General features: G+C 40.4%; 2 long non-coding RNA genes across 3 annotated transcripts in view; one reads left to right on the top strand and one right to left on the bottom strand.

The window, feature by feature from the left end:
* LOC134480796 (uncharacterized) overlaps positions 1 to 22917 on the bottom strand; it is a 186430-nt gene that overhangs the window by 640 nt on the left and 162873 nt on the right. The window contains exons 2-3 of the long non-coding RNA XR_010055623.1: positions 10202 to 10492; positions 511 to 6150 (exon numbers count right to left, since the gene is read on the bottom strand). This is a non-coding gene — a long non-coding RNA (uncharacterized LOC134480796). The remainder of the gene's footprint in view (positions 1 to 510; positions 6151 to 10201; positions 10493 to 22917) is intronic.
* LOC102552882 (uncharacterized) overlaps positions 1 to 22917 on the top strand; it is a 91333-nt gene that overhangs the window by 40479 nt on the left and 27937 nt on the right. The window lies entirely within an intron of this gene.

The raw sequence follows: 22917 nt of genomic DNA, 5'->3' as shown, positions 1-22917 counted from the left end.
TGGTTATTGCTCGTCCATTTCCCCAATCTCTGGTCCATTCCCTTGTACCCAAATTTCTGGTAAGCAAGATAAATTTTAGGTCAAAAGTTTTGTGGGTGGGTTGATGTTCCTATCATTCAGCTGGGGTTCCTGTACAGGTAAGAGAGGTGGCCTCTTCAGGTTCCACCTCCCCACTTCTGTGAGTCTCAGCTAAGGCCACCCCCATGGACTCTTGGAAGCCTCCCCTATCCCAAGTCTCTGCCATGTCTTTTGAATACCCCTAGCCCTTTTCATGGCTATCTGGCCATCTCCCCTGTCTCTCCCCATACCTGATCTCTACCCCTTCCATTCCCTTCCCCATACCATTTCCCACCCCGTCCCTCTCTCCATCTGCCTCCTATACTAATTTATTCCCCCTTAAGTGAGGTTCAACCTTCTTCATTTGGACCTTCCTTCTTCTTTGGGCCTATGGACTGTATTGTGGGCATCCTGTATTTTATGGCTAATATCAACTTATAAGTGAGTACATACCATGTTTGTCCTTTGGCTCTGGGTAACCTCACTCAGGATGATATTCTCAAATTCCATCCATTTGCCTGAAAAATTTATGCTGTCTTAGTTTTTAATAGTTGTATAGTATTCCATTGTATAGACGTACACTTTCTTCATTCATTGTTTGGTTGAGGGACATTGGGTTGTTTCTAGTTTCTGGCTATTACAAATAAAACTGCTATTAACATAGTGGAACAAGTGTCCCTGTGGTATACTGGGGTATCTTCGGGGCATAAGCCCAAGTTTGGTATAGCTGGACCTTGAGATCAATTTCTGAGAATTCCTAGTTTTCTGAGAATCCAGCAAATTGATTTACAAAATGGTTGAACAAGTTTGCACTCCCACCAGCAGTTCTCATTGCTCCACATCACCATCAGTATATGCTATCACTTGAGTTTTTGATCTTATAAATTCTGACTGCTGAGACAGAATCTCAGAATTGTTTTGATTTGCATTTCTCTGATGACTAAGGACTTTGAATATTTTTAGGTGCCTCTCAGCAATTTGATTCCACTGTTGAGAATTCTATGTTTAGCCCTGTACCCCATTTTTAATTGAGTTATTTGGATTGTGGCTGTCAAACTTCTTGAGGTCCTTATATATTTTGGATATTAGCCCTCTGTCAGATGTAGGATTGGTGAAGAACTTTTTTTACAGTCTGTAGGCAGCTGTACTGGCTGGTTTTGTGTGTCAACTTGACACAAGCTGGAGTTATCACAGAGAAAGGAGCCTCCCTTAAGAAAATGCATCCATGAGATTCAGCTGTAAGGCATTTTCTCAATTCGAGATCAAGGGGAGAGGGCCCAGCCCATTGTGGGTGGTGCCATCCCTGGGTTAGTAGTCCTGGGTTCTATAAGAAAGCAAGCTGAGCAATCAGGGGAAGCAATCCAGTAAGAAGCAACACACTCCATGGCCTCTGCATCAGTTCTTGCATTCGAGTCCCTGCCCTGTGTGAGTTTCTGTTCTTACTTCCTTTGGTGATGAACAGCACTGTGGAATTATAAGTTGAATAAGCTCTTTTCTCCCCAATGTGCTTCTTGGTCATGATGTGTTGGGCAGGAATATACACCCTGACTAACACAAATTGGTACCAGCATAGTAGGGTATTCCTGTGACAACCTGAACAAGTTTTGAGGTGGACTCTGAATGGAAGTGGGAGCTTTGGGTTAGAAGAGCTATTGGATGTTAAGAGCTCTGTGGGATATTCTCTAGGAGCTTGGAAGATAATGTTGAGAACATTGAAAATGGAGGCCTGGCTTGTGAAATTTTAGAGAGAAGATTAAAGACTCTTATCAGCCATTGCTTTTTTGATTGTGAAGATTCTGTGGTTTTGGTTGGCTGGGGCTGAAGACTCAGCTGTGATTAACAAGATACCAGAACTACTACAGTGAACCCTTTGCATTACTGGGACTATTGATGCTGGGCAGCTGGAGCTAAGAAATTAGTGGTGATTAAGAAGAGACTAACATCACTGAGGTGAAATCTTCTGGGAAGTGCTTTCTGAGAGCACAAAGAGACTGTGTTCCAGAGATAGACAAGGTTGTACCTTGTGCTGTGGCTGGACTTGGTAATGTGAAAGAGTCACCCAGGTGGTGCTGGTTTTGAAGGCATGAAGGGGTCAGGAAGAGCAGCTGAGGCTGGGCACTGTGAAAGGTCATGGAAGGCCACTGGTGAAGGTGCAGCCTCAGTTGAAATTGATGGCCTAGGGCTTAAGGGGTCATGCAAAGGAGTTGAGGCTTGGCACCATGATGAGAGCCTATGAGAGGCTATTGGTGAAGTCTAGTTGCAGCAGAAGACAGCAGTTATAGTGTTTTGGAGATTCCAGTACCATGAAATGACCACCACCAATAGCAGCAGCAGAGAACAGGCAACTGGAGCCTAGAAGACATGGTGTATGCCACAAAGGGCAGAGCTGGAGAAGTGACCTAAGCTCTTGGAGGAGCCCATAAGCTAATCAGTAGCTCTCAGATGGTTAGATTTGATTTTGCTCTTGTGACTGTGCCCCGATATTTTTCCCTCTTGAAGGAAAAAAATTTTAGTGGAGCCCACAGTTAAAAGACTTTGAATTTCAAAAGATATTGGATACTTTAAAGGAATTTATATTTTCATATATAAGAATCTGTAAAGAATGTGGGGACTTTTAAAGTCATTTAGATCTTGGGGAATGAATAAGAAGTAGCAGTGACATGTTTGTGTTTCAAATTGACAAAGGGTCAGTTATACTGGCTGGTTTTGTGTGTTAACTTGACACAAGTTGGAGTTATCACAGAGAAAAGAGCCCTCCCTTGAGGAAATGTCTCCATGAGATGCAGCTGTAAGGCATTTTCTCAATTTGTGATCAAATGTGGGCCCAGCCCGCTGTGGGTGGTGCCGTCTCTGGGCTGGCAGTCCTGGGTTCTATAAGAAAGCAGGCTGAGCAAGTCAGGGGAAGCAAGACAGTAAGCAGCAACCCCCATGGCCTCTGTATCAGCTTTTGCATCCAAGTTCCTTCCCTGTGTGAGTTCCTGTCCTGACTTCCTTTGGTGATGAACAGCAATGTGGAAGTGTTAGCCGAATAAACCCTTTTCTCCCCAATGTTCCTCTTGGTCATGATGTGTTGTTCAGGAATACAAACCCTAAAACAGCAGCCTTTGTCCTAATGATAGTGTCCTTTGCCTTACAGAAGATTTTAGTTTCACGATGTCCCATTTCTTGTTGATCATAGAGCTGGAGCCATTGATGTTCTCTTCAGGAAGTTGTCTGCTATACAAATGAGTTCAAGGCTATTCCCTACTTTCTGTTCTATTAGATTTAGTGTATCCAGTTTTACATTGAGGTCTTTGATTCACTTAGACTGGAGTTTTATGCATGGTGATAAATATGCATCTATTTGCATCTTCTAATACAGACATCCAGCTAGATCAACACCATTTGTTGGAGATGTTTTTTTCTCTTTCCATTGTATGGTTTTTGCCTCCTTTGTCAAAATGAAGTGTCCATAGGTGTGTGGGTTTATTTCAGGGTCTTTGATTTGATTCCATTGGTCAACCGATATGTCTCTATCCAAATACCATGTAGTTTTTATTACTATTGCTTTGTAGAAACAGCTTGAGGTCAGGGATGGTGATTCCTCCAGAAATTCTTTTATTGTTCAGGGTCAAAAAATTTAGCTATCCTGGGTTTTTGTTTTGTTTTTTTCACATAAAGTTGAGTATTGCTCTGTAAAAGTCTGTAAGAATTGTGTTGAAATTTTAATGGGGACTGCATTGACTCTGTAAATTGCTTTTGGTAAAATGGCTATTTTCACAACAGTAATTCTACCGATCCATGAGCATGTGAGATCTTTCCATCTTTTGATATCTTCATCGATTACTTTCTTCAGAGACTTGAAGTTCTTGTCATATAGATCTTTTACTTGCTTCGTTACATTTGCACTAAGATACTTTATATTATCTGTGACTGTTGTAAAAGGTATTATTTCTCAAATTTCTTTCTTTGCCCATTTATCATTTATATAAGGGAGAGCTACCTTTTTTTTTTTTTAGTTAATTTTGTATCCAGTCACTTTGCTGAAGTTGTTTATCAACTGTAAGAATTCTCTGGTAGAATTTTGGGGGTAGCTTATGTATACTATCAAATCATTTACAAATAGTGATACTTTGACTTCTTCCTTTCCAATTTTTAATCCTTTAATATCTTTTAGTTGTTTTATTGCCCTCACTAGAACTTTAACTTCTGTATTCAATAGACAGAGAAAAGAGTGGGCAACCTTGTCTTGTCCAAGGGATGGCTTTAAGTTTCTCTCCATTTAATATGATTTGCTTGATGTATATTGCTTTTATTCCGTTTAAGTATATGTCTTGTATCTGTGATCTCTTTAAGGCTTTTAACATGAAGATATTGGATTTTAGCAAAGGTTTTTCAGCAAATACTGAAATAAACATACCATTTTTTCTTTCAGTTTATTTGTATGATGGATCGTGTTAATTAATTTTCATATATTGAACCATCCCTGCATCCCTGGGATCCCTACTTGATCATGGTGGATGATGTTCTTGATGTGTTTCTGGATTTAGTTTGCAAGTATTTTATTGCGTGTTTTTGCATTAATGTTCATAACAGAAATTGGTCTGAAATTTTTTTCTTTGTTGAATCTTTGTGTGATATAAGTATCAGGGTGACAGTACCCTCAAAGAATGAGTTTGATAGAGTTCCTTCTGTTTCTATTTTGTGAAGTAGTTTGAGGAGTCAACACTCAGCTTTTCTTTGAAGGTCTAGTTGAATACTGTACCAGAACCACTTATTGCTTTTGGATGGGAGACTTTCAATGACTGCGACTTATTTCTTTTTATTTCTTATAGGGCTGTTTAAATAGTTTACGTGATCATGATTTAACTTTCACAAGTGGTAGAAAATCATCCATTTCATCAATACTTTACAATTTTGTAGAGTACAGACTTTTGAAGTAAGACCTAATGATTCTTTCGATTTCCTTAGTATCTGTTGTTAATGTCTTCCTTTCCATTTCTGATTTTATTTGGACACTGTCTCTCTTTCTTTTGGTTTGTTTGGCTAGTCCTTTAATCTGAGATAATGTCTACTTTTTATTGCTGAGATGTGTTTCTTGTATGCAGCAGAAGGACAGATCCTGTTTTCACATCCATTCTGCTAACCTGTGTCCTTTTATTGGGGAACTGAGTCAATTGAAGTTGAGAGATATTAATGATCAGTGAATGTTACTTCCTGTTATTTTGATGTTTGTGGTGTGGGGTGTGAGTGTGTGTGTGTGTGTGTGTGTGTGTGTGTGTGTGTGTGTTACCCTTGCTTTTGCTAGCCTGGAGTTACTTATTTCCTGTGCTCTTCAATGTTGTTATCCTCTTCTGGTTGGAGTTATCCTTCTAGGATATTTTTTTTTAGTAGGACTGGATTTGTCGATATATATTGTTTTAATTTGGATTTGTCTGGACATAACTTTTCTCCATCTACTGTGATTAAGATTTTTTTCTGGGTATCTTAGTCTAGTTTGGTATCTGTGTTTTTTTTAAAGGTTGCAAGCTATCTGTCTAGGCCTTTCTAGCTTTTAAATTTTCTGTTGAGAAGTCTGGTGTAATTCTGGGAGGTTTGCCTTTGTATGTTACCTGACCTTTTCCCTTGTTGATTTTAATAGCCTTCCTTTGTTCTGTACATATTGTGTTTTGATGATTATGTGGCAGGAGGATTCTCTTTTCTGATCCAGTCTAATTTGTGTTTTCTAAGCTTCTTGAATGTTTAAAGGCATCTCTTTCTTTAGGTTGAGAAACTTTTCCTCAATGATTTTGTTGAGAATATTTTCTGCTACCCGGAGCTGGGATTCTTTGATGACTTCTGGTCCTATTATTCTTAGGTTAGGTCTTTTCATGGTATCCCAGATTTCCTGGATGTTTTGTGTCAGGAATTATTTAGATTTAACATTTTCTTTGATGTATCAATTTCTTCAAGTGTATTTTCTATGCTTGAGATTCTCTCTTCCATCTCTTGTATTCTGTTGCTGATGCTTACGTCTGTTCTTCCTGTTCTCTTCCCTTGGTTTTTCATCTCCAGGATTCCCTCAGTTTGTATGGGTTTGTATTTGTTTGTTTGTTGTTTTTGTTTGTTCAACACCTGAAAGTGGAAATACAAGCCAATCTTATTTATTTCCTTTACCCATTTCATGGTATTTTCCTGTATTTCTTTAAGGGAGTTACTCATTTCCTCTTTAAAGGCCTCTATCATCTTTATAAGATTGGATTTAAGGCCATTTTCTTATGCTTTCAGTTGTGTTAGGATACCTAGGGCTTTCTGTAGTAGAGTAGTTGTGCCCTGAAGGTGTCCCATTGCCCTGGTTTTTGTTGATTTTATTCTTTCTAGGGCCTTTAACCATCTGGATGGCTTTAGTCCCTGGATGTTCCTGTTGTAGGTTTAGGAGTAGGCCTAACCTCAATGGCACTAATGTGACAGGCCTCTGATGAATATCCTTGGGCTGTATGGTTCTGGATCAGGAGGTCTGATGAAGGTGGTCAGAGAGGTGTTAGGAGAATGGGGTTCCAGTGGGACTAGCAGGCAGCTCAGGACAGCTGGGGGTGCCCCAGAGGACCCACAAGGAAGATGAGAGTGGTAAGGGATCTATCCTATATGCTTCTGTCCAGCTCATTAAGTCTAGTGGCAGGTGGATGGAGAAGTGGCAGGATAATGGAGGTCCTCCAGAGATAGCAGATATCTCAGGGCAGCTGAGAGTGGCCCAGAGGACTCAATGAAAGGTACAGAAAGGATATACCTGTGAGATTGTTTTAACATGTGACCCTGTTAGACACATTTTCTTTCAAACCTCTAAAGTTCTCACAAACACTGCTAATAGCTACTGTTTCCAACACTCAGCCTGGGAGACAATGCATAGAAAACCCAGGGTACCCATTGCCACATCAGTGATGGGGCAGTTTCTCTACTAGTCAGTTTTAACCATTAACTCTACACAGCTTAGAATCATCAGAGAAAGGGGTCCCAACTAAAGGCTGGCCAGATCAGACTGGCCTTTTGGGTATTGATGGAGAAGGGACCAGCCCACTGTAGGTGGCACCATTCCCTGGCCAGATGTTCCTGGGCTGTATGGGAAAAAAAAGCTGAACATGAACCTGTGAGCAAGCCACCAAACAAGATGCATTCATCATCCGTACTTCCTTCTGTAACTTTTGGCTGTGATTGAGTTCCCTACTTAGGGGTAATGTGTTATAGAATATCAAGTATCCCTTTACCCATAAATTTCTTCTAAAGGCCGAGGTCCTCTTTTTTTTTTTTTTTTTCAGTAGTGAGCTGTGGTCTGGAAGTGTAAATTAAACACAAACCCTTTGTTCCCCTAGGTTGTTTTAGGCAGAGTGTTTTATCACAGGAACAGAGGGGAACTAGAACTCAAGCCATAGGGGTTGCTACTGTCTTCTCAATACTAAGAGCCTTCTGATCTTTGTTGTATACAATGTCTACAAATGTGTCTGATATGTACAGATATCCACATACACGTACAAGCACATTTACAAAAAATCCAAGGAATAACAGACAAAAGAAGAGGAACCCTGATTTCAGAAGCTCCTGGGAAGTGGTCTGGTGTAGCTGAGCTAGAGATGCACAGATTAGAGGTTGTACTTAAGGAAATGTAACAGTTTAGATTTTCTGCAGACTGGGAGTAGCTTGTGGTCATTTTTAAGGTAGTTCCTCTACCACCTTATATAAACTGCAGAGAGACTGAGCTAGTAATATGAGAGAGACAGAGACAGAGAGACAGAGAGACAGAGACAGAGAGACAGAGACAGAGAGACAGAGACAGAGAGACAGAGACAGAGAGACAGAGACAGAGAGACAGAGACAGAGAGACAGAGACAGAGAGACAGAGAGAGAGACAGAGAGAGACAGAGAGAGACAGAGAGAGACAGAGAGAGAGACAGAAGAGAGAGACAGAAGAGAGAGACAGAAGAGAGAGACAGAAGAGAGAGACAGAAGAGAGAGACAGAAGAGAGAGACAGAAGAGAGAGACAGAAGAGAGAGACAGAAGAGAGAGACAGAAGAGAGAGACAGAAGAGAGAGACAGAAGAGAGAGAATCTCTGCAGAAAGAATCTGCTCTGTGAACATGAGAACCAGAGTTTAGTCCCTATCACCTACAGCAAAAGCTAGATGTGCTGACTCCTTACTAATCCTTATACTGGGGAGGTGAGTCCCTGGAGCTCATATGCAAACCAGGCTAGGAGAATCAGCAAGGACCAGTTTCTAGTGTCTCAAAAAATGAAGGAATGAAACCCAAGGTTGTTCTCTGGCCTAGGCACATACGCACACAGACTCATGTGTACCCACAAACAAACAACCGCCTCCAAACATGACACCGTTAGCATGGCAATTATAATTCAGTTGCACAGAGCCAAAATTGAGGTTTTCTATAGCTGGCTTCTGTACTGGATCAAAATTGTCAACAGTGATTTTCACAAAATCTGGTACAATCCAGCTGATTACCATGCATACCTGTGATCGCTGCAGTTTATTTCATAATGATAAATTATGCAATTAGACATCCGCCACTGTAGATATAAACACTACAGAAGCACTGATTATGGCTTTGTATTCCCTTGGTGCTGCTGCAGAATCAATTACGCACTATTTTCAATATGACAAACTGCTAGAAAGATTGTGTGTGATACCCCCCTCATTTTTGTATTGTTAATTTGCTAAGCAATTATCACCCAAGGCAAGACTTGCTGTTATGAAGACAGACCTTTTGGAGTAACCAGAAACGAGGGCTGAGAAGCCTTTTCCAGGTTCATCTTTCCTCCACTGTCCTGCAGACTATCTCCTTTTCCCCTATCTGCCAGCTTGAAGCAAATGCAGGATTTCATCTCTGTTTTGGGAGAACAGGATGTGAATACAATCAAAGAGCTTGGAATCCTGATTTCTTTTACTAAATCTTGAACAGAACATCGCTACCATTTCATGTTTGCAATGGAATTTTTAAAATATATTTTAAATATGTTTGTTTTACTTTGTGTAATTTATTTTTATTCTGATTATTTTTAATTACAGTCCCCTGGAACAAATTTTGAGTACATTCTCATCAGAACCTCAGTGCATAGGAGAGGTAGATAGGAGGCCTCTGGATGTCTATCTACCCCTGATTACTTCCTTTTGTTAAAAGGAACCTCGCATTCCACAAGATGTATCTTCAGAAAACTAGGTCCTTGATGTTGGTGAGCAGGCTCAGTTCATAAGTGCCTGCTGTTCAAGCAAGCATGAGGACCCGAGTTCAGCCCTTCAACACCTAGGTGAAAGCATGGCGGCATGCATTTGGAATGCCAGCACTGGGAGGCAAATGCAAGGAGATCCCCAGAGCTTGCTGGCTAACCAGTCTAACTGAATAAACACACTCCAGATTGACCCTATCTCAAAACTAAGGTGGAGGGTGAACAAGGAAGCACCTGACACCAACCTTTAGTCCTCACATGCCTTTTCATACACATGCATATATATACCTATGCAAACATGTATACAAAGAAGTATACATACATCAGAAAGAGCAGGAGGAAGAGGGAGGGAGGGAGAGTTGAGGGAATGAGAGAAGGGTGATAAAATCTACTCATAGCTTGAAACAATTATATATGACTTGAGATATGATTTAGGTATAACCTGTGTCCTCTGATGGTTAGTAGGTAAGGGCTTTGTTCTCAGGGTGGAAATCTTGGGAAATGGTATCTTAGGGAGGTAGGGCATATTGGAGTAATTAAATCATTGTTTCACATGTATGACAGTAGTTACAGGACTCTTGTGTCTTTATGTTCTTCCTCCTCCTGCTTTCTTTTGAAATGTGCTCCTACACACCCTCCTGCCTGGCTGTGCTACCATCTGCTCTCAACTCAATTGAACTAATGCAGAAATCATGCTTTGGGGCCTCTGAAGCTGATGTAGACCAACCTGTTTTCTTTTCCAAAGTTAGAAGCCTTTGGTGTTTCATTGTAGTAACAGCAGGCTGACTAATATTAGTTGATTATGGTCTTTGATGTTTGCAGATGGCAAAAATTCATTCTTTCCTTGATTCCACCAATTTGTATTGAGTGCCAATATGGGGGGAGAAAATGAGAGTGTGGTAGTGAACAAAACAGATGGCAAAAGACTCATGAAGAATGGCATGTGCCTCCGTAGTACCTGCATGATGGCAGAACTGGCTTCTTCACCTTCTCCATGATGCCCTGTCTCCTTTCCACCTCAGCTGGCAGAGTGATCTGATGCTCTTACTCCCTTCTAAATCTCTTCAGTAAAATCAGATGGCTTTGAAATGCATGTCCTGAGATGAGAGTTTTTTAGACTACCAGGGACAAGGAGTCAAGAGGACTGTTTCAGACTGTGGTGGTATCCTTTGCATTGTGAAAGTGCTGGGTCCTTGTTGAGTCCAGTTCTTACTAGGTGAGGTCCTTCTGCTCTTCTAGGGGTTTGTTCCTGTGAAAAAGGAAAGGCATTACATTAATTGACACACTAAACTTCTTGTCATTCTATGACCTACTTGACAAATGTAACAGAAATAGCAAGTAAGAATCATAGGATATTCAAGGAACTAGCAATTGGAGATTAAATGTGGATTTATGAGCTTAAGCATTGAATATTTGAAATACGGAATGGTCCTCCAAATTATTAAAATTACTAGACATACTGTGTGTCTCTCTATCTATGATCCTAGATATGGAATGGGGAGAATGATCTGCTGTATTTGTTGTTCATCTGCAATTAAAACTTAACTGAAAGCCACCTATGTTTTCCATTGAGAACATAGTGGCTAGAGTTAAGTATTGTAAAATAAGGCACGTGACTTCTGTAACTTTCTAGCTTATCAAGTTATCTGTGGGTTTCCGTTTATAAATCCTTAAAGTGGAGATCTACAAGACAATCTGTTTTAAATACTTGTGGAGAATAACCCATACGTGGATGTCTGTAGTGATAAAACAACACATAGTTTATAATAAGTCTTTTATCTGTTCTAGCTTCTTCTTTTGAACACCAGAAAACACTGTAGAAATATGCATGACAAATTCATTAATATACATGTGACACACAGTACATGTATGATATACCTACAGATGCGTGTGTGTGTATATATATATGTATGTATATATATATATATATATATATATATATATATATATATATATATATATATATCATATGTGTGTGATTATCTACCCAACCAAAACCTGCTGGGAATGGGAGAGCAGGCTGTATTACTCACAGCCTTTCAGGGTCACTGAAGTGGAACACTCCAACTATGGAAATGCAGACTGTTATTATGCAGTTAGGTTTCATGGTCCATTGAAGAAAAAAATCTGGGCTTTGCTGGTCGAGAAATACCAATAGCTTTTCAGTCTGTCAGGCTCTATGGTCCTTGCATAGCTCAAAAAACAAAACAAAACAAAACCCAAAACAAAAACAAAAACAAACAAACAAAAAGCAACAGCAGCCAGAGCAACAACAACAAAACCAAAACAAAACTGTCTGCCATATTCCCATACACAGCAACCCAAAGTGCTGGCTTGTTATTGGTGTTCACCAATCCAATCAAATTCATCCTTTCTCTTTTTTGTCCTCTCAGAGAAGCTTGTGGGGTTACAGAATATTTTATTTTGCTTTTTTCAAATGAACACAACATGGAAAGAGTCCTTACTGACAGAGGGCCTGGGAAGGCCGACTCTTTACCACCTTCATCATTTCTTTTAGTTATTGATAATGCAGAGAGCAGGATTACACAACAGCCTGCCCTCTCAACCCCATCATCTGTTTGCATAATGGAATGGGTGTTTAACAGCATCAACTTTTTAAAAACTCAGACATTGGAAGAATTCTAGTCATCAATTTCTTGTCTGAAATTGCTATGAGCAAGCTATCAAGCATTTCGGCCATTTCATAATGACCATTGGTTTATTGTGATAGTTGCTTAAATCTTCAGTATTTCATTTAATGGCTACATAAAAATACTCTAACTCATTCTCAAGATCAGAATAGTAAGGAGGAGTCGTTTTAACCTTTGATCTCATTGTGGATTTTGAATAACTATAAATGCCAAAAAGAATTACAATTTATTTGTTCCATTGACATAGCTTTCAAACCATGGTATGACATCAATTGCAGAGCAACCAAACTTCAAAGCTTGCCAGAGATGTCGGGAGATTGAGTCCTGAGTGTATGTTGTTTATCTCAAACCCATAACTGTGTGTTCCATGATATTTTGATGTACCTAAATATATATATCCCAAAAATGTAATATAACATTGAAATTTTCAACTCTAGTGGGAGACCATTTCATCTTCACAGTTAACCTCAACAAATTTTATACTCTGTAACCTTCGATCATAAATGTAGGGACAAAAGCTAAGACTCTGGAGTTGAGTATGAAATTGTGTCTGTTCATGAATCATTGACTACTCTTGAACTGTTTTTAAGGGTTCAAATGATGCCCATGGATAGAGCATCTTTGTTAGATCTGGCTTACTTTGGGGACATGAAGTTGCAAATCTCTGAGTTGTAAGAGTAAAGGGAGAAGGCATTGGTATTTAAAGGCAGTCTTTTAAGTCTTTGATAATTGATAGTAGTCAATTTCTTCAGCAATTAATATACTTTGCATTGTTTTTATTTCATTCATTTCTTACTATGAGACAGTGAACTGACCAAGGGTGAACCTTTTTCCAACAGTGAAATTGTGATTCAGTTTCATTTCTTTAGATGCTCTGTTCTTCAATCAAACTGAGTTCTCTGCAAGCTCTGGGTTTGAGGGTGGGGGTGTGGGTGTGGGAGTAATTTAGGAATTTGGATAATAATTAGGGATTTTTTGATTATGCATATTCCATTTATAGTCAACCTTAACAGATCCACTTGCAGCTATAGTTTTTAATATCTAGATAAAATCCCCACATGAAAGACTAACCAGGCTTCCAGTCATCAGGTACTGGATACATCTAGATTCAACTTTATGTCAACCCATGGAAAGCACATTTGATTTAGTATTTGATTTATCATTGGAAGACTGACATAAGTACCCATTTCCACCATGCTTCTGTGCAACAGAACTCAATAATTGTTTCTAATAGCTTTTGAGATAATACTGTGAGAATAGGAGCTCCTTGAAACCTATTCAGCAAGGAAATACTTAGGAGTATTCAAAGGCTCTGCCAATAAGATTTATTTATTTATTCATTTATTTATTATTTATGAGTACACTGTAGCTGTCTTCAAATGCACCACAAGAGGGCATTACAGATAGTTGTGAGCCACCAAATAATTGCTCAGAATTGAACTCAGGACCTCTGGAAGACCAGTCAGTGCTCTTAACCGCTAAGCTATCTCTTTAGCCCCACCAATGACATTCTAGAACACTATATGAACCGTACAAAGATAGTGGCAGCCAAAATAATCATTGATTTAATGGTTAAGTAGATGGCAGACTGTTCATGAAATTAAACTCTGAACTTGCTAATGATGCAGATCTCAACGTTGACAAGAAAATGAAGTCTTTGAAATTCTTTCTGTTATGTAGTGTTGGACACAGAACCTAGACTGTCCTGTGTGTTAGGCAGGTTCTAGACTATTTCTGGCACAGTCCTGATGGAAAATAATATTACTTGGTACATCCATGGTCAAAGAAAATGGAAGTTAAGGATTTGGTAGTAGATGACCAATTTCAGTGAAAATTATGGGTGTGTCTGACATTGAAGAAAGTGCAACAATCAATCAAAGCCTCAGTGGTCCTGAGCTCTTAATATGCTTCAGGCTCTGTTACAAACTCCACATTCATGAATACATGCTCAACCTGACTTTGTGGTTGTGGGTTTTGTATGTATGTGTTCTTGTGGGAGGGTACATATGTTGCGAGAGATATATGCGCTCTTATATGAGTTCATTTTAAGGTTTTGAAACCCTGAACCTATACCTTACTCATTTAAGTAGAACAGATGACCGACAAAGTCCCAGAAATACTTCTCCCATTTCTGTCCCTCCAGCTTCTCTTACTGCTGGGGAGATATATAATGTTCCAACATGTCCACATCAACCTGAGTGCTGAAGATTCAAACTCAGGTACTCCTTCTTCTGGAACAAGCATTTTGCAGAATAGGTCATCATCCTGGGCCACAACTTTGTTGTAATGACACTATTCACAATTTATAGCTGAGAAAACTGAGGTAAGTTGGTTTGGTCCACCACCAGTTTCCCTTTGGCCATACCATCATCTCGGAGGTGTGTGAGTAGACTAAAGGAAAACTGTGTAATGGTCACATGCTTCCCTGTAGCTTAAATATCTTCCCCAAATATGTTACTCTTAAAACTCATTTGCAAATGAGATCATGTACAAGGGAGCATTTTGTTTTATAGCTTGCCACTTGCTGTATTTAGATAAATGCTAAAATGCTGAGATGCTTGTTATATTAAAAAATACAAAGTTGTTTTGCATATCAACATCTCTTAGCACAGTCTTTGCTGGGGTAAAGGAAGTTGAAAATAAGACAGTTACATCTCCAGCATTTACTTGCATTTTCTCCATAATGTAGCTCGTGATTACTCTGCAGATGGGGTCTGATTATCAAATTGTGTGTCTTCCAATCCCACTCACATCAATAGCACGTGAGACAATAACTCCCAAGTGGTGTCAAGGCCCCCTCGTCAGAGCTACTGCCGGCAAGCATTTGGGCCAAGAATAAGAATGGCAAGTGTGTACACTTCCAGCTTTGCAATCAGTATGGAAATGAGTCAACTTATAGATGCTGAGTGATCTTATAGAAAGGGCTCCAGCTGCAGACAAATGCCAAGCCAAGGATGATCAGCAGAGCAGAGCCCCTGCTTACTCTCTCCAGCTGCTTACAGCCGGAGAGTTTTGGCAGCAGAGCAGCCTTGGCAAAATTGTTGAATTATCATGAGCTGAAGGAAATCTCAAGTCCTTATTGTCATCCATGAGGAACCTGAAGGTTAGACAGGGACTACTGTGAAGTAGAAACAGACACATGTGCGGGCTGTGGTTTGCACAGGTTTGAAGCCTGCTGGAATTTCTGCATGATTGAATTCACAGATATGTTGTTTATTTCTGTGAAAACGTATTTGGACACATATTTATTAAACAAATATTTTCAGAACAGCCAAAGGCCATTCTCCGTGTTGCAATCAGAGGAATTGATTTATAATGCAAACTCAATTATATTGCTCTTTCCCTAAAGCCCTCAAAAGGGCTTATGTTGCTCTCAAAATAAGATTTAATTGTCTCGCCAAAACCTGTAAGGCCCAAAAAATTTGACCAGTGCCTGTGCCTGGCCAGGTGGCTTGTGCCACTCTGACCTCTCTCCCATCAGCAGTAAATGTCCACTGGGCTACACATTCATCCATTCTATATCACAAGATGAAGTCTGCCCAGGACTTTTGTTTGTCTCCTACTCCTCCTGTCTTGGTTTCCTTTCAATCTGGCTTCTCAGGGGGGACTGCTTTTGTCATGATGGCTCCAAGTCATCCACACTATTTGCTCTGCCAATTCCCTCTAGCACCCATCTGGCACTTGTCAATGGTGTCCCATCCAGGGCATGCTCTTGACAAGATTGACTCAGAACAACACTCAGCAAGTGATGGGCCAGAGAGATGAGGAAATGACCAGATCCCACTGAGCAGATGCTTCGGTCTGCTCCCAATCACAACAGCTTTTAGAATCCCAAAAGGAAGAGGGAAAGAAAGCAAACAAATACTAGGACTTCGCCTATCCTAATTTCAACCATCACAAACACAAATCCCCTTTTATAACAGCCTTTTGAATTCTGAGATGAAATTTATAGATGCTCAGCTCAGCTGTATGAGTAGTTCATAAAATCAGATATAATTTAATGTAGATAAAAATCCATCTATAATAAAAATCACATTATTTAATACTTCAGAATGATTATGCTAGAACACATGTCTCTCCATAATAAATGTTCTTGGAGATGGGAGGAGCAAGATAACATCTAACTGAGTCATAATCAATGTTTGCTCTTATCACTGCTGCTTTGAAATTGAGTCTTAACATACAGACACATACATTGTGTCTCCAATGACAGCCAAGCTACACAGCAGACTAATACATATGTGTCATATGAGCATGGCAAACACTAAAAGTAACTGTTTGGTTACATGTGTGTTGGTTTCCATGACAGACACCTGAGAAACAGTTTAAGGCTCACAGTTTCAAGGATTTGGCCCATGGTTGCCTGGCTTCATTACTATGAGTCCAAGGAGGGCCAGAAATGCACAGTAGTAGTAATATGTAGGAAATAAGGCTATTCACAGACAGAGAGACAAAGAGACAGAGAGAAAGAGACAGAGGTGTCAGACATCAAAGAGGAGTTGGCAGGATACAGAAAGCAGATAGGCCCTTTAAAGCCCCAGCTCAAGTGATCTTTTCCCTCCAGTCAGGGCTCCAGTCACAGTATCACCACCTTCCAACAATGACACTGAGAATTCATCAACTAATAGACCCATAAAAATATACAGCAAAAACTAGACAGAGTACATTTGTGTTTTAAAGCCTGGTTTGGGATAAACTTTAATGTCTGTTGAAATGTACTAAGTGGCAATTTTTGTGACTTAAATAAATTAACGCATTATCTTTTGACAAAGGTGACAGTGGTGACAGTCATACATGCACACTGATGTCTAAAGCAAATGATTTTTAAAATTTTAATGGAATACTGCCCAAATCTAAGTAGATTTGAACTTGTTCCTCTTAATGAGCAGTCGTGGTTTTATTTGCTTGCTGGCTTGCTTGTTTTGTTTCATTTTGTAAATCATAAACTCTTCTTTCAAGATCATTCTTTTGTAGTTAATGGTGTGCCTAGCATAATGCGTGGCAAGGAAGGGATTAGGAGTACCTGCTTAGAGCCCCCAAATCATCTGGGTGCATGGAGTAACTGGGTCTGCAGGTCAGGGTAGGACTGAGAATTTACAGTCTGCAGCCGCTACCCTAAACACCACACTTGTGATCAGAAACTTAGAGCATAATGAGGTCTTTCAGTGGGATACACATAGGTACAAGTCTGAGTCTATCCATGTTATTGGCTAACTGGATCTGTGGGGGTCACTCATGTAAGTTAATAGAGTCTCAGACTCACCATATTTAGTTCATGCAGGAGAAAGAAGTGTTTATTTCATCCACAAGGGAAAAATAAACCAACTCAAAGCTTGTGTAAGTAGCACAAGGTATTTGCTCAAGAGATGTGGTGAGTTTGTGTGTGTGTGTGTGTGTGTGTGTGTGTGTGTGTGTGTGTGTGTGTGTATACATGTGCAAGTGGGCATGTGCATGCATAGTCCAGAAATCAGTCTCTAGTGATTCATGGCATCCATTTATTCATATACCCCATGTTTTGAGAAAGGTAACTCCTTGTTTTGGAGGTCATCTATTAGCCTGGGCTAGCTGGCCATCGAGCCCCAAGAATTAGCCTCTCTCTCTGTCCTATGCACTAAGAGTACAAGTGTGTGCTGCTGAACTCAGCATTTTCTTTTACATGGGTGCTGGAGATTGAACAGAGGTACTTGTGTTCACAAACTCAGGAGCTTCCTGATTGACCTCTATCACAACATTTATTTATCTGTATTTACTTTGAGCTGAGGTCTGGTTCTGTAGCTCAGACTGGCCTGAAACTATGGAGCCCAGGCAGGCCTTGAATAATTAGCTTCCTTTCTCATTGTCTGTGCTTGGCATTGCAGGTGGAAGCTACCCTACCAGCTTACAGTATCTATGTTGAGGAACTCTCTCCACCAAGAAAGGTCCCAGCATGACTTAAAGATGGCATTAATGTAGAATGAGAGTGTAGAGGAATTCAAGGACACTTTTAACATAAGATTTAATGGTTTCTCTCTGGGTCTATATGGATTAGAGAGGCCACTCAAGTGTCCTTTGGAGTGAGTACTTAAAGTATTGCTGAAACATCTCTGAATTTCTGTAAAAAACAGCCCAATTTGCCTAAAGCACAAAACTGCTGTGTGAGAACAAAAATATAATATGCAAACAGGTTGTACAAGAAACCACTGCTCAATACCTGGACAGAGCATCCTTTTGGTTTGATGAGTAGGAAGAGGATAAGGGTTAATGAAGGATTTTCTGTACAGCAGCAACAGTAACATCATTTTACAGCACGGTTTTTTCTACTTCTGCACTGTGATGATGGTTCTATTTGACTGTCATAGCACATAAGGAACACATGAGACTGAATCAGGGAATCAGGTGGTTCCTGTCAGCTTCTGAAGGAGCCTTCTGGATTGCAGTCTCCTGTTCCTGGGAAAGAACTCAGTGATGAGGCATTCTCTTCTGCAGCCCTACCATGTTTCAGTGAATTTTCATGATTACTTTCTAACCTGTCCCAAACCTTCTTCAGGACCTCTCATGGCAATGGTCTCATCTCTAAGACAAGGTCATGCTGGAATTGTCCAGCATTTAGGAAAGGAATTTATACTTTCCACTTAACAGAAAACTCAAGGATCTTCCCCCACCCTATATGAAAGCAACTCTCGGGCTTCCCTGCTAAGTCAGCAGCAATCTTTGGCAATGCTGCCATGCCCCTGTGGAGCTTTAAGACATGTATCTAGGGATACATAGCCAGGAAACCTTACAGTTTTAAATAAAACACTTAAAGAGAAATTGAAATCCAGAGAGGTTCAGAATGCAGAGCAATGTCCCCTACATCTAACTAATATGATGATGTGTCTCCCTCCTGTTGTGTTTTGTGTCTGTCTGACATTTCCGATTAGATTACCTCAGGCTTGAAGGGTATAGATCTGGAAGGAACCTCTGTTAGATATGCATAACTAAAGAGTGAGACTGTGTGGGTATGTATATGGGCAGGGGGCTGTCTGGTCTGAAAAGGACAAAGACCCAAGCAACAATGAACTTTTATTTGTACATTAAGCCACCATTACTATATGTCTCTCTGGAAAACACTCACTATTCAGTAGGGATGCAGAGGTTGACTACTGACATCTGTCATAACTAATATCACAGGGTCTTTCTTTGATGCTGTGAGGGAGACACCCTATTCTAGGCTGTTGGGAGTACATGAATACATACTAAAGAGAAAATGTACTTCTTGAGAAGAGAGTGGTCACTGTAGGCTGGGATAGGTGTGCCTTGAATTTACACTTGAAATTGCAAAGGAACATTTTCAGCATTGGGCATTCAACCAAGAAATAGAAGGAACAGCTGTATTGTGCTTGGGAGTAAAATGAAATGTAAAGAAATGTGGGCAGGGAGAGGCTTGGTTGATATGCGTGATGTCTAAGCCGAACTAGGAAGCACAGGGCATCTTTGGTGAGAATCGCCAAGAAGGTACAACAAATCTCACTTCACCAGCAACTTTCAGTGGGAGAGAAAGGGGCCAGTCAAGACAGCCCCAGAGGCAGGAGCAATGCATATAGGTTGCACTGAAGTACAGAATGGGAGGAGGGAAAGGAGATGGATATAATGCTATGCATTTTTTCTCTGAAGATTCCTCTAAGAAGCATCTAAAAAGAATGCATGCATGTGAAAATGCACTGTGGAAATTAAGTAATATTAAGATTTTATTGCAAGACATAGTATCCTTGACCTGTGTGTTCAGCGGAAGCAGTAAGGGCATCAACAGGTGAATCCTGGTTCATCAGGGATCTTAATATTTATGTAGTGTAAAGAAATAGTTCATGGATGTATGCCGTTAATATTTCAGATGTTAGCACTTAGGGGAAAAAGCATTTAAGGGGCTTATGGTTGGATGATAGAACAAAAGCTAGAGAAACAATGTCTCCTTATTAGGGATTACAAGTCCACTCTGTCTTGTGGTGGCTCCCAGGTATGAGCCCAAACAATGGCTTCCTAGGATGGTGGGTGCATTCATTACTTCTCTTGTTCCTGTGGAGGAAAAATACCTGACAAGAATCCCATTAAAGGAGAAAAGTTTAGGTTTGGTTTATAGTTCCAAAAGATAAAATAGAGTCCCTTGTGGCAGGGGAGGTAGGGTTGGATTCTGAGTAGGCTGCCCACTTTGCATCCATCATCAAAAAGCAGGAGACTGACAGAAAGTGGGGTGGGACTATAAAGCCTCAAAACCCAACCCCAGTGACAAACTTGTTCTAATGAAGGGGCTACCTTCTGAAGACTTCATGGTATTGAGACACAGAACCCTGGGGAATCAGTTCATATTCCAGCCAGACTCCTCATTCCTGGGTCAGCACCCTCTTTGCTCTTATAACTGGTTTATTGATCCAACTGTCACATCTTCTTGGCTGATAAGACATCCTGAAAGTGATATGCTGGCCAGTTTTATGTCAACTTGAAATAAGCTAGTGTCATCTGAAAGGAAGGAATTTCAATGGAGAAAATGCTTCCATAATAGCAAGCTATAAGCAGACAAGCATATAGGCTATTTTCTTAATTAGTGATTAATGTGAAAAGCCCAGCCCACTGTGGGCGGCCCAATCCCTCGGCAGGTGGTCCTTGGTTGTATAAGAAAGCAGACAATGCAAGCCAGTAAGCGGCACCCACCCCCCACATAGCTTCTACATCAGCTCCTGTATCCAGGTCTCTTCCCTGTTTGTGTTTCTATTCTGACTCCTTTTAGTGATGGACTACAATGTGAAAGTGAAAGCCAAATAAACCCTCTCCTCTCTAACTGGCTTTTGGTCATGGTATTTAATCATAACAATAGTAACCCTAACTATGGAGGTTACTTTAAATACTTCTTTCCTAATCCACTTTTTCTTACTATCTGAGTTCTATCTGAATTACCTACACCTGGGTGAGAGGTCTCTTCCCCAAGTTTCTATGGCTCTCTGACGTGCTTTCAGAGCCTGCTTGGGAAGTGTCACTAATGGGTCACTGTGTTCATAAAATGTTGCCTTTGTGTCCTTCATACCTAACCATTGAAGCTGTGCTTCTTGTTGCTGTAGGATGATACAGTGACAAAAACAACTTGAGGGACATCTTATTTTGTCTTAAAGTTCCAGGGTACATAGTCTGTCGTGGTGGGAAAGGCATGATAAGAGGAGCAGGAAGCTGGTTGGTCACATTACATTCAGGCTCAGGAAACCAAAAGTAAAACAAGGTATAGGGCAGGGTAGAAAGTCTCAAGGTCCTTCTCCCAGTGATACACTTCTACAGTAGGGTCCAAAGTTTCTACAACCTCACAAAACTACCATCTGGGGACCAGTTTGACACACAGGATCCTAGGAGGGATTTTATATACTCAATCCAGCAGTAAGCCTGGTAATCCACACATTCAGGAAGCAGTTTTATGACTTAAGTTTGAGCATCATTCTGTTTGGATAGAATGTCCTGAGGCAACTCTTAAAGTGAAGCAGGATTCCCTGTATGTATGAGTCCATGGTCTTATTGCAGTTGAGGGCTGTGTTGATGTCCATGACCTGTGTTACCACCAAAGGCCAGGCAGATGTCATGGTTTGTGCTTCTGCCTGAAGCCAGGTTGATGCCCATGCTCTGGGCTACTACCAGGGACCATATTGGTACCCTTATCCCCTGTTGTCCTAGAGGTCATGTTGATGTCCTAGGCCCATGCTACAGAGGGCTATGTTGATGTATGTGATTTATTGTGCTACTGTAGACAATACTGAGCTATGTGGCATGTGCTGATATCGGATGCCAGGTGGATATCTGTGGTCCATGCTGTCACCAGACATCATGTAGAAGAAGTTCACATTCCATGTTCCTTCTGATTATAAAAGGCAAGGATGTTATTTTTACAGTGATATTGATGACTGAAGACTCAGTTGAGAAAGGAGGACATAGTAGGCTTCTGTGACAATCCCTACCCACCCCCACATCTAAAAGAAGTGACCTCCTAGACAGAAAGTCACTGAAAAGAACTTTTAAAAATGGTAGTAATGGGCTGGAGAGATGGCTCAGCCACTAAAGGCTAGGCTTACAACCAAATATATAAAAATGGTAGTAAAGATACAGAAGCAGGAGTGTGGGTAGGGAAGGACTCAGTTTTCTTTAAGGGTCTAGCCACTGTGAGTTTAAACATACTCTAGTGAGTATATGGGTAACACAAATTAGGCCTGTTTTTATTGCTTTTTTGTTTTTTTACTTTTTTTTGTGGGTAGGTCACAAGGTGAGGTAGACTTGGGAGGACTGGGAAGTGAGTGAGTATGATTAGGATGCGTGATGTGATTCTCAAATATTATGCTTGGGAAAGAAAGAAAAAAGGAAGGAAGGAAGGGAGGGAGGGAGGAAGGGAGGAAGAAAGGAAGGGAGGAAGGAAGGAAGGGAGGGAGGGAGGGAGGAAGGAAGGAAGGAAGGAAGACCTTATGAATTCATGACCAAGGTAATGACTCTAGTCCCTAACAGAGCCACTTTTCCATATTTTTAACACTTTATAATTTCACTTCCTCTTTCAAACATCCCCAGCACTTTGTTATAAGGAAAGCATTCAGTGTCAAAATCTACTCTCACATTTAATCCCAGTTAATGTTCTAAAGGGAGTTTTTCCTTCTCCAATACTTAGTATCTTCCAATACTAAGCATTACTATTTTTAAGAAAACACAAAATGTCCTTTTAAAAAGATTTATTTTATTTTTAATTATGTGCTGGGGGAGGGCATATTTAGAAGTGTTCAGGTGCCTTACAGAGGCCAGAATAGGATTTCTGATACCCTAAAGCTGAAATTGAAGGCACTTGTGAGTCACCAGATTTGAGTGCTAGAAACAAAATTCAGATCCTCTGTAAGAGCACTACCTGCCTTTAACTGCTTAGCCATCTCTCCAGTCCCAATAATGTCTTAAGAAAATTCTGTTCCAATCATGGAAGGATATCTAGTGAGGAGACTGATTCCAAAACCTGTATGTGTCCTCTCTGGTGTAATTGTTTGGCACTTTGGTAATTATT

Source organism: Rattus norvegicus, chromosome 10, assembly GCF_036323735.1.
Source record: "Rattus norvegicus strain BN/NHsdMcwi chromosome 10, GRCr8, whole genome shotgun sequence".
Taxonomy (NCBI): Eukaryota; Metazoa; Chordata; class Mammalia; order Rodentia; family Muridae; genus Rattus; species Rattus norvegicus.
Note: the sequence above shows the minus strand (reverse complement) of the source record. Positions and strands in the feature narration are given on the sequence as shown.